This window comes from Caloenas nicobarica, chromosome Z (assembly GCF_036013445.1).
Source record: "Caloenas nicobarica isolate bCalNic1 chromosome Z, bCalNic1.hap1, whole genome shotgun sequence".
NCBI lineage: Eukaryota > Metazoa > Chordata > Aves > Columbiformes > Columbidae > Caloenas > Caloenas nicobarica.
This window is the reverse complement of record NC_088284.1, coordinates 46,501,905-46,513,458: the sequence shown is the minus strand read 5'-3', so window position 1 is coordinate 46,513,458 and position 11,554 is coordinate 46,501,905.

The window sequence follows — 11,554 nt, the reverse complement described above, 5'->3', positions numbered from 1 at the left end:
AAAATGTTTCTTGTCAGACTCTGTAGAAAAGCAACAACACATAACATGACAGCATCTTGCAGCTTCAGAAATCAAGTCCAACACAAAGAATTCAAGCCACACTTCAAAACCATGCATGTTTCTAGGTAACTCAGGAAAAAGCCAGCCTGATATGTAATATCTGGACATTCGATGGGTTGTAGTGGAGATGGCATACCACTATTTCTGATTACCCCAGGCCACCTTGCATCAGAAGGATTTCAGGACAGATGAAAGATGAGGTGTTTACTAGCTTGTGATTTTTTTTTTTTTTTAAATGAAGATGCAAAATAATGAAAAGTTGAATGAAACCTCAGTAAACTCAGAAGAATGTTCATCTGGAATTTATGGACATTAGCTGAACATAGCTTACTATTATCTGTTTGGACCATACTAGGCAGTGGAGAAAGTCTTCAGATTTCCATGTGGCTCCTGGCATTCTATGAAGATTGCCACAAGCTCACAACAGGTCTTGATCAGGGACGAAAGATTGTTTTTCTCTCCCAAGTGTGGTTATAAAAACAGTTGCTGTTGAAGGGAGATTCATCTGTCATGTCACTTCAAGTTTTTGTGTGTTCAGATCCAAAGTTACAAGCACATCACAGGAGGCTGCTGAGATCCCCCTAAGCTGGGAACTGAAGGGAAATCTCTGCTTCGTGTCATCTGCAATCCTGAAATGAACCCATTTGTACCTGAGTTGGGGCCTGAGCTCAGAGCACCAGAAAAACACTCAAGCTACCACTACCAGTTCCTTCCCACTTTTTATTTTGGTCCGTATCCAGCTTTCTTTTCCATGTGATCTCTTCTTTATTTGGTGATTCAGAGACAGCTGATATAGCTGGTATTGTGTTATGTTAATGTATGTATTTTTGATTTCTCTTTAAGCAAGACAAGGTTTATTCTGCTTTAAGAACCTTCCTAACATAACTACATGAGTCCTACAGCTTTTCAATGCTCTGAAATCTTTGCTTCTTGCCCCAGCGCATAAGGTAAATGGCATCAATAAACTCAGATCACTCATAAAAGTCATCTTCCTCCTCCAAAACCACAACTTGCCAGATGGTTTTAACTCAAATCACAAACACATAAATTGTTCAGCAGCAGTCTATTAAATACCATGGTAACCCGCTGCTTTTAATTATCCTTCTCTGTGCCATAACAGCTGCAAAACACAGAGTGACAAGCCAAACGTCATTTAAATACTGTGGTGTGCTCCAGACGTGGCAGTGCTTTGCCAAGTGTTTATTTTTAATGTATAACTCAACACTTTACCCTAGTAACTTATCTTTTGCTCTAGAAAAAAATCAGTAAAAACACAGGTTTTCTGCCACAAATTCTTCAAAATAGTCACAGTTGTGACTATGATTCTTTCAATTTTGGCAATGAGGGAAAGGTTTTTACCTCCTCTCCAGGTCTAAATATTAATTATGGACATTATTGCTACTATTTTGAACCAAGGCCACACCACACATGACCCAATCCAAAAGCAACGGAAGTACAGGAATATTCTATGGTGTTGCTGTTGTTGATGCCTGTAAGGTGCAGACCTAGCCTTAAGCTACAAGTCACGCTATATGTAGCACACTTGCACACACTTTCCCCACTATTCACTAATGCTGTCAATGTTGGGCTTTGTTGTTTTGTAATTTTTTTAATATAACTGTTCCACAGGCAATGTAATTTTTAAGTCTTAAAATCAGAGGCACCATAAACTCCAGTTTCCTGCACAGACCAAAGACAGATAATTTAGTCTCTTAGGTGTTACGATAAACATGGAGAAGTTCCCACTGGTTTTCATATTGACAGAAAGAAATGAGGACACTTTTTGAAAAAAAACATGCTTTAGACATACAGCGTGACCCATTGCCTTAAAACCTGAAGTTAATTCTAGTAAAAAGAGTAATAAGATGATTTTCAATGCCTGCGAGATTATTCATGTAATTAAAAAATATATTTATCTTGGAAGTAAAAAAGAAAAAGAGGAAAACGGAAACCTCCTCATTTAACTATCAGCACTCCATAAAAGAGAAAATTTGGAAGGCAGTGCTCTTCATGCAGATACGACAACAATGCTTTACAAATTATTTTTTTTATTTAAAACCAATAAAATCTTTATAAGATGTGCTCAAAGTGTGAATATTCTGATCTCCTATGCTTTGTGCATTTTTAACTGGGAGATTTAATTGATAGGATTCTTCACATCTTTCTGTGGTGTTTCTGTAACGGACATAGGAGGAAAAAGGTTTGTTTTCTGAATGGTCGTACTATTAGTACAATTCCAACACACGAGGAAATTATGACTTCTGAGGAACAGATGCTACTTGATTACGTGAATTATCTGAAGGTCTTTCACTACTGCTCATCGTTGTACAATTGACGTTATTTTAGCTGTGCTTTCCATCACTTCCTAGAGCAGAATGGTACAGATACATTGTAAGGGCGTATTAGTCATATTAGTTATATGTTGCTTTTTGACCTGAACTGGATCATACGCAACCCACACAGATGTTTCTGTGCTGTAGTCTCCAAGACCTTTGGTTCCAGGTTGACTATGGCCAAAGATAACTGGAGTATCTCTGAGCCCATTTATGTCATGTCAATTAGCAGTAAAATTCAGCTCCATGAACTTAGTAGGAGTCACTTCTGAAAGACACTGGTGAAGAGGCTTGCTGGCCTTTTTCTGTCAAATACTTAACCTTGGACTTTCCTGTCACAGACCTAGACAGAGAAGTATGTGGCTAAATATTTGAAGGTATGGATGATTCAGCATCATCCCAAATGATGACATTCTCTCATGGGTTACTGTTACAACTCAAAAAGCAAATAGGATAGGATAGGATAGGATAGCATAGCATAGCATAGCATAGCATAGCATAGCATAGCATAGCATAGAATAGAATAGAATAGAATGGAATGGAATAGACTAGACTAGACTAGACTAGAATAGAATAGACTATTTCAGTTGGAAGGGATCTACAATGATCATCTAGTCCAACTGCCTGACCACTCCAGAGCCAACCAAAAGTTAAAGCATATTATTAAGGGCGCTGTCCAGGTGCCCCTGAAACACTGACAGGCTTAGGGCACCGACCATCTCTCTAGGAAGCCTGTTAAGTGTTTGACCAGCCTCTTGGTAAAGAAATGTTTCCTAATGCAAAGTATAAACCTCCCCTCATGCAGCTTTGAACCGTTCCCACACGTACTGTCTTTGCATCCCAGGGATGCACCTCCCTTTCCCTGTGCCCTCCCCAGGAAGCTGTAGAGAGCAATGAGGTCACCCCTCAACCTCCTTTTCTCCAAACTAGACAAACCTAGAGCACTCAGCCGTTCTGTGTAGGATATTTCTCCACCCCTTAAATGGCTAGCACTCTAGCACTGGCTAGCATGTTAAGCTGGATCTAGTAATGAAAAAACATTGCAGACACTGTAATAAACTGCAGGCTAGAAGACACACCAAGAGACCTAGGAAGACAAAGACGTAATGGAAATTACATCTGGTTCATTGTAATGCTCTTACTAAGCTTCCAACTTCAAGGAACATTTAATTATTTTAGGATTAAAATTGCTGTATGAAAAAGCACTGAATCATTATGTTTCTTTCATATTTTTAATATATAGATTACCTGCAGTCTTATCACAGGAGAGAACAATGGACACATATCTCAAAATCTTTGTTTCTGGAACAAAATGAAAATGGTCACGCACAGCGAAAATACAAAGAAAATCAAGGATTTGCAGCAGATGGCTAGTTTTCTCTCTGTTGGAATTTAATAACTGTATTCATCTGGAGAAACAACTGGCATAACTAACTATTGCCAAAGGCACTAAAGACCCTCAGCATTAGAGTACACATACAGTGCAGATTCCCTACCCCGCAGGCTTGAGCTGTCCATGTTCCTGTTTTGTAAAAACAGTAGCCATGCTAAGAGGTAATGTGTGATCTCATGTATTCACGGTGGCACTGGCAGCCAGTATATGCTTGCATGACTTCCAGGAGTGCACCTCAGCACTACCGTTACTTGTACTGCTTTGTCAGGCCTTTCTGAAGAAGTTGTGGGAGGACTTGATCCTTCCAGAATATCCATGGATACAGTGCAAAGGCACTTGTGGAAAAGCACCACTTAAGTGATCACTTACCCTGTGATCAAAACCATCATGTTAGCAGTCAGCTGAGTTTTGATGGGCGATCCCTCTCATTCCAGAGCTTGCGTGTAAGGCTGAGATGTAGCACTTGTCAACTGCAGCTATAAAAAGTCCCTGTTGACAACAAGGTTGTACATCAGGCCTATCAGGTCATCCTCTGCTCTAGAGGTGGTCCCTAGAGAGTGTGCATGAGCACTCTCATACAAGGAATGTAGGCTGTTCCATTTACAATTTTACAGAATATTTCTAGTGCGAAAGCTCCCTAATTTAGCATTATCATGCCAGCTAGCCAAAAGTCCAGAGTAATGCCCCAGAGTGACTGAAGAATGCTTTAAAAAGACAGAATGTCTTGATATTTTACTTTTTTAGTTTCAAATTCCTTCTTCAGACACATGACAGCTAGAAATGTTTCTGTAAAATATTGGATGCCGACGATTCTGTTTCATCCACGTACCACGTTAACCTCTCTGTTGGACATGGAAAGATTCAGTTTCAAATCCTAATCCAACAATACTAATTCAAACTAGCCAAGGAAATAGACAGCCATTTAAGAAAATTAGCTCAAGAGCTATGCCATCGTTATTCTATTTTAGCTAGAGACAGCTTTTGAGTATTTGCAGTTGCCCTATGTGGCAAACATTGACATAAGGTTGCCCTTTTTTGGAGTAAGGATAGTAATCCCCACCAGCTAAATGAAGTTTAATATGTTACTTTGTATGGAAAAAAAAAGTTATCTCATAGAAGAGAAAAATCTCTAAGAAGATTATGCTTAAGAGCTACCTTAATTCAATGTTTTTTAAAAATGCAAAAGGAACTGAACTCAGTAACATTTCACAAATGGAGAGAATAGCATGTGGGGTGTTGTCCAGCTGTTGTCATTTATTGCATCTTAGTCATTACTATTTCGCTTGTGAGCAAACATAAAATATTTAAACCTAGTGGCTGTTGATACTATTACGTGTGCTTCTGCAGCCAAAGGCTGTGTTCCTTCCTGTTCAAAACCTCACTCAAGGAGAGGAATTACGCAAGTACAGTGCAATTAAAAATATCTAATTGTATTGGTTTTTTGAGGTAGAGCTTCCCCCATTTTCAGTAAGTGAACTGTTTTACAAGCTGTTTGTAGTTTTAATGCCAGTAAAGTGATAAGTCCTTTCTTACAGTATTGCTGAGTACAGTTTACTGATGAGTTTATACACTTCAAATGATTTATTAGTAGTTTTAGGAATGACATGGAAAACTACAAACAGTATCCTGTAATAAACTATGACTTAATACCAAATGACAACATATAAAAATTTCTGCAAGTTTTACATGTTCCTCCCTTGTAGTACGCTCTGTTTCATTCCCACATTTTCTTTCAGGAATCTCTGCAACCCAGTAGGTGCTTCAGGGGATGCAACTAGCAAAGCCCAAGTCTGGTTTTGTTTAGATGATTATCTGGAAAGAGATCCTTCTAAAGCCATCCTCATGCGCACTTACTCAAACAAGATATTATTTAGTCCAGTTGACTATCAGTCCAAGTGAAACTTCTGCTGAAATCACCAAGAGCTGCAGTTTGTTCCCAGTATTCAGAGTGGAGGATTGTTATGTATATATTTCCCTGAGCCAGAAGGTGACCATCAGAACAAGTGTGAATCTGAGGAAGGATAGCGATGGAAAGGAGATTTGCCAGATGTGGTATTTTTGTTGCTACTCTCTAATCATGAGAAATCACTTGCAGACTAAAAAGTATCTTGTAATGATAGCTGATACTTGGTGTTTCTGCTTGCTAACAGAACCAAATTGCCAACCCTCAAGTTTGCTAGTCAGAGAGGAAGAGAGTGCTGGTCTTAATGCTGCCGCTCTCTGGAGCAGTGGACTGTGGTCATTTCCAAAGGAGTCGATTTCCCAAAACATAAGCAGCTGGTTTTTATTGCACCACCCTACAACCACACCAGAGTTTTTCAGATTGTATTCTGCAATGTGCTCTGCTCCCAGCTGGGCCCCAGAGCTACGTGGTCAGGCTTTCAACAGAATTTAGGGGCTAAGCTGCTTTGGAAAACCGGCCAAAAATGTGTTACAAAGCTATGGGTGGAACACAGGGCAGAAAAAGAACAGGTGAAACCAGTGTCCTTTTCTAGAAGCTCAGGTCACACCTGAGCTTGCTAAAGCACCAGTTGGGTGGGAGTGCTCTGAGACCTGGCCACAGGGATTACTTTAAATAGTAATCAAAATTAACGAACACACATGTGGAACTAGTGCAGTCGTCTATTTGAGATTTTGACCAAGACACTGTCATTGAGAAACATTAATATTAGCTGGAGAACAGGAGACCAAGGAAATCTTGGCAAGAAAGAATTTCAGTTTTGCCATGTTGAGGTATTGTTTATTTAGTTTTAGATTAGTGAATACATTTCACCTTGGGTTTTCTCTTCATTTTGTCAAAAATTGAATCAGCTTGCATGCAGCTGACTATCTCAGAAGTGTTTGTGCTTAGATTTAAAATGTAGTATGCAGAAAGACCCTAGATGTGATCGAAGGAAGAGAAGATAAATAAATCTACAAGTTCTGCTGAATGTAATTTTTCCTTTTAGCTCTAGTATGAAGTTAACATCGAAATAACTGAAATCCATGTGGTGAATGTTTTTTGGACATGTAAATTAGTAGAGTATACTCCATCATTAGAGATTTGGTTTAAAGAACTTTGGAGATTTAGTTTCTCTGTTATATAGTAAATGCTTATCCAATATTTGGCAAGTTACAAAAAGAAAAAAAAAAATCTACCTTTTTATTACGGTAACCATGGTGATGTACAGAATAATGATACAACAAGAGGCATAAGAAGCATGTTTTTTGAACAGCTTCCATATATTTTCCAGATTCTATTACCATATTAGACTGTCAAATGTTTAAGTTGCCAGCAGAGGGAAGGAAAAAAACCCAAAAAAGCCGTTCCTCATTCAGGCTATAGTCCGTATTATGTCATTTTACCTGATAGGTTCTCCTTTAGGAAACTTCCAACTGTCAGAAGAATCTGCAACCAGAATGACCTTTCCTGTAGCGTAGCATATGTTTCCTTTCCTTCTTTACATACAGGAATTCAGTAAAAATGAACGTAACGGAACAAGTATCCTTCCTTACTGTACCGTTATGTGATAAAGTTGTGCTATCATTACCATTTGACAGGGAAACAGAAACCTCAGATGTACTTTTGACATATTAGCGCAGAACATATTTCTCCATCTAGTGTCTTACTTTCCACGATAAAGGCCAGGATCCCTCTGCTGTGTGGGTCCTTAGAATGTGATCATCTATGTTGGAAATTTCTTAAGGTGGCTGAGAAGAAACAGTGAAGACAAGGATGCTTCCTGGATCCTTATCAGCCACCCTTATATCCCCATTATTCTAGCTTTACAGAGATACTTTACTCTTCCCTTCTGTGGAGAATCTAAGGATTTTCTTGAGGTAACCACATATGTTTTTCCCTTCAGGTCAAGAGCTCAGTCTCATTTTTTCTTTTTTTCTTTTTTTTTTTTTTTTTTAATCATATTGTGACATGTTAGTGACTTTAAGCTATGATAAGAAAGACTGGGGTTCAACGCTGTCTTGTTCCTAGTGAATCCCAATGCTTCCACATTCCACTTCACTGGCCAACCACCATCATTGCAGCCATGAGACACTCTAGCCCCTCCACGTTCCATATCTATCCTCATTGCAATAAATGCTGAAAAAGACAAGCCATGAGATTAAACAGGGATGGGAAACCTGATTTCCAGATGAACACTACATCTTTAATCACAGATATAGACTGGCCTATAGAAGTCTATATGTCTAACTGGTACCTGAACCAGTGAGGTTCGGATGAAAAGAACCATCTTCCTCTGCTCCACACAATGCCTTGATCAGAGGCTGTTTAGATAGGAATGTGCTAAACACATCCACTAGTGCAACTCTACAAGTTAGATGGAAAGGGAAATTCCTCACTCAATGTTTTCAAGCCTGAAGCAGTCCTGGGCACAGCAAGCAGACCTTTAGGAGCCAGAAGAAAATTTGTGGATATTAATCAACTCCAGAATGAGACCACAGGTGAACGAGGGCTTTAAGAAACTCAAGTTTGGATTTGTGGCACTAAATGGGTCAATTATAGACCTGAAACATAGATGTTCGCCATGAACACCTAGTCCAGAAAAAGTAAGGTCTTGCTAACATGGACGTGTGTGGACAGACACAAGCTCCTCTGAGCCATATTGGACAGATGCCATACTGCTGGGTGGGTGTGACGTTATTCTCAAGATAATAACCCCAGCCTGTAAGTACAGGTTTCTTAGGTCAAGCACAGCACACTGTTAGCACAGTTTTATGACTTCCAAGTAGCACCCAGCCTGTCCAAGCATAAACTGAGTTAGCTTGGATCTACTTGTTCACGTCTATGAACACACGTCTAAATGATTTTCCGGAAGCCACACAGCAATGGTTCCAGAGCAGGGATTTATTCTTCACACTAAGAAAGAGTTCTGCATAAGGCAAAATTTAAGGAATTGCTAAAAACAACTTCTAAGTCTTAATCCAATACTTTAATCACACAACAACTCTTTTCCCCTTTACTTTCCTACATAGGTTTCCCTAATCTATGTTACAGGCGTCAGAGGAAAATATAGTTTCTGCAAATTTCAGTTTAACCTTTTTTTTTTTTCCAGAAAGATAATCAGGTGCTTAGAAGCCAACAAAAGCACACTTTATATTAAAATGATAGTATGTTGAAATGATCTTGGTACTCCAGACAACACTTCAGTAAGATTCTTTGATCCACACTTAAGATGAGACAAGGGCAGGCAGTATCAGGTGAGAACGATATTCAGCCACATCAAGAGACTCTGGTCACAGCAAATTTTGTTCACAAAACTAATTGCACCAGTTTGTGTCTTGTACCTCAGAAAACATAATGTCGATCCTGTTTGCTCTATCTTTAACAATATTCAGGCCAAATAAGCTCAGGTAACACTCTTTCATCCATATTATGTTTCAAAGTATTAATAAGCTATTTGCAGCATGCATTTCTTAGATGTCAATGATTTATTAATCATTTACCTCATGGCATTTTCCCAGTTTGAGATCAGTACTCCATAATAATGTTGTGCAAACACACTTTTACAAGCCTTTCACAGGATACCACATATTATATCATGGAATGAATAAAGCAAGTGATGACAGTTAAGTAATTCAAGAATATCTGCCATAACTTGCACTTTAAGAAAAATCAGAGGTGGAAAAGGCCAGAAGTATTAGGTTATCTCACAGAACAAGAATGTTTGTAATATGCTAATTGTGAAGTATTTCCTATAGAGGCAACACAAATTCATCTGAACAGCATGTGATTGCATGGCAAACTTTGCTGCCTTTGGATGTTTTCAGAACTTTGCCTCGCACTGAACCATCTCTTCACATGTGATGTAATAGTCTATTCTCAGGAGTTAGATACATATTCTTTCCTTGAGGTAGATAAATGAGTAACTTTCCATGAATCAAGCTGATGAGAACATTCCCCTGAGGGAAAGCATTGTCCGTACACTGCAGGTTTATAAAAAAACCACTCAAACAAACCAGGTTACATTTACCTATTGCAATGCAATGGATAGTGTTCCTTCTTCCAAGGTAACAGTAGTCCAAAATGGAGAGGGAAATGCACTGGATTTAATTGTAAGATCACAAAAGTTCTTGTCACTGAGGGTGTAATTGTCTGTAGTTGCAAAAATCTCAAAGCAGACAGACACTGATCAGGGACTTTTTATGAAGTCAGGAGGGCAGGTATACCTTTCTATAAGGCCCACAGGGATCACTCCTAAAACCAAAAAAAAGTTACCTTTTGCATTTTTATCTGTTATCACTCATCTGAGCACCCCAGAGAGAAATTAGAAGCACAAACCCATATTCCTTGTCTTGAAGGAAGAAAGATGATCAGATCCCTTGGCAGTTTAGCTTCCAAGTCCAGACTCTAGTGCTTCAATGACAACTCCACATCATGGTACTTATGTGCTGGGATAATACAGTGACAAATGCCACACAATACTGTGCATGAAAAATAGAGCAGGTTTTGATAAATTAGATTGCTAACTCCTCACTTGCTGCTTTTAATTCCATTTGACGAAAATCACTTAAATGAGTGAGATTTTTTCTGCAGCACCCGTACTGTCTTATTATATACACAAGTACACTAGATAAAGTTACATATGCTAGTTAAAATTGATTGCAGCCCTGTCTGTCTTGCCTATTTGATAGACACTAATATTCAAAGCTCATAATATAAAAGACTGGTACTGAATGTTACTTAAATTTACTTTTTATATGTGTACATAAGTATTCACAGAGGACAAATCAGTGTGTGCATATATATACAGAGTATGATTTTTTCCCCTTTATGTTGATTTTTCCATTACCGATTTCCTCACAGGAAAAATATGAAAATGTCAGACTCAAACTTGTAATCAGCATGTACGCTAAAATATGAAAATATGCTATGCTGCAGTTACAATTAAAGAGTTATCAGTAGCTTTGGCAACATGAAGAAGGAATGAAAAAAAAAAGTATTTCTTCTCTCAGTCAGTCACTAAAAAACACAGATGCAGAATAAAAATTAAAAATGAAACCTATATGTTTTCAGTGCTCACAAAATAAAATGCAGCTGATGGAAGCTGTGTGTATACCAACCGCGACCAACACAGAAATGCTAGCAGGCCCTCATTAAATTGTTTTAAAAATACTGAGGTGGTAGTTTAATGGAGGTGGTTTTTTGGTTTTTTTTCTCTTTAATATTTTTACTCTTCTTCAGTCTGACTAAGCCAGTCCTTGACCTGACTGCTAGTACCACCTCCTGGTGCACTACACGCAGTTATAAAAAGAATGAGAAATCCTAGTTTGTAAGAAGGGCAGCAGTGTACTCAGGTTTTACCCGCAGGTGAGTGACCTTGTGAGACAGGAAGGGAGTGGTGACTCAGAGGCTTTGCCCAAGTGCAGCGGGAACCTGGAGGTGCTAGTGATCCTGCATGAACATCTTGCAGCCAAACCCACCTGTGGATCTGCTCTGAGCCACTGTCTCCCGGGGGTTAAGACCAGTCATAAATGTGCTCCTCTTACCCCCGGATTTCACATGACTTGCTTCAGCCAAAAGCATGATGTTCACCTGCTGGCATAATAGGTTGATATAACATGATTAAGTTAATTTAAGTTGGTTGGTTGACTTGGGAGTGAGGAGGTTTCCAGCACAGTCTCCATCCCCTGGGTGGAGAGAGCCCTTGGCTGTGTGTGCCTTCGGTGGGTTTTCACCGGTGTGGGGGTCGGGATGGGTTGCACACCGGTGAGGACCTGTGAGGTTGCACACTTCTCTCTGATCACGCAGAGGAGAGGTCCCATGGCAACA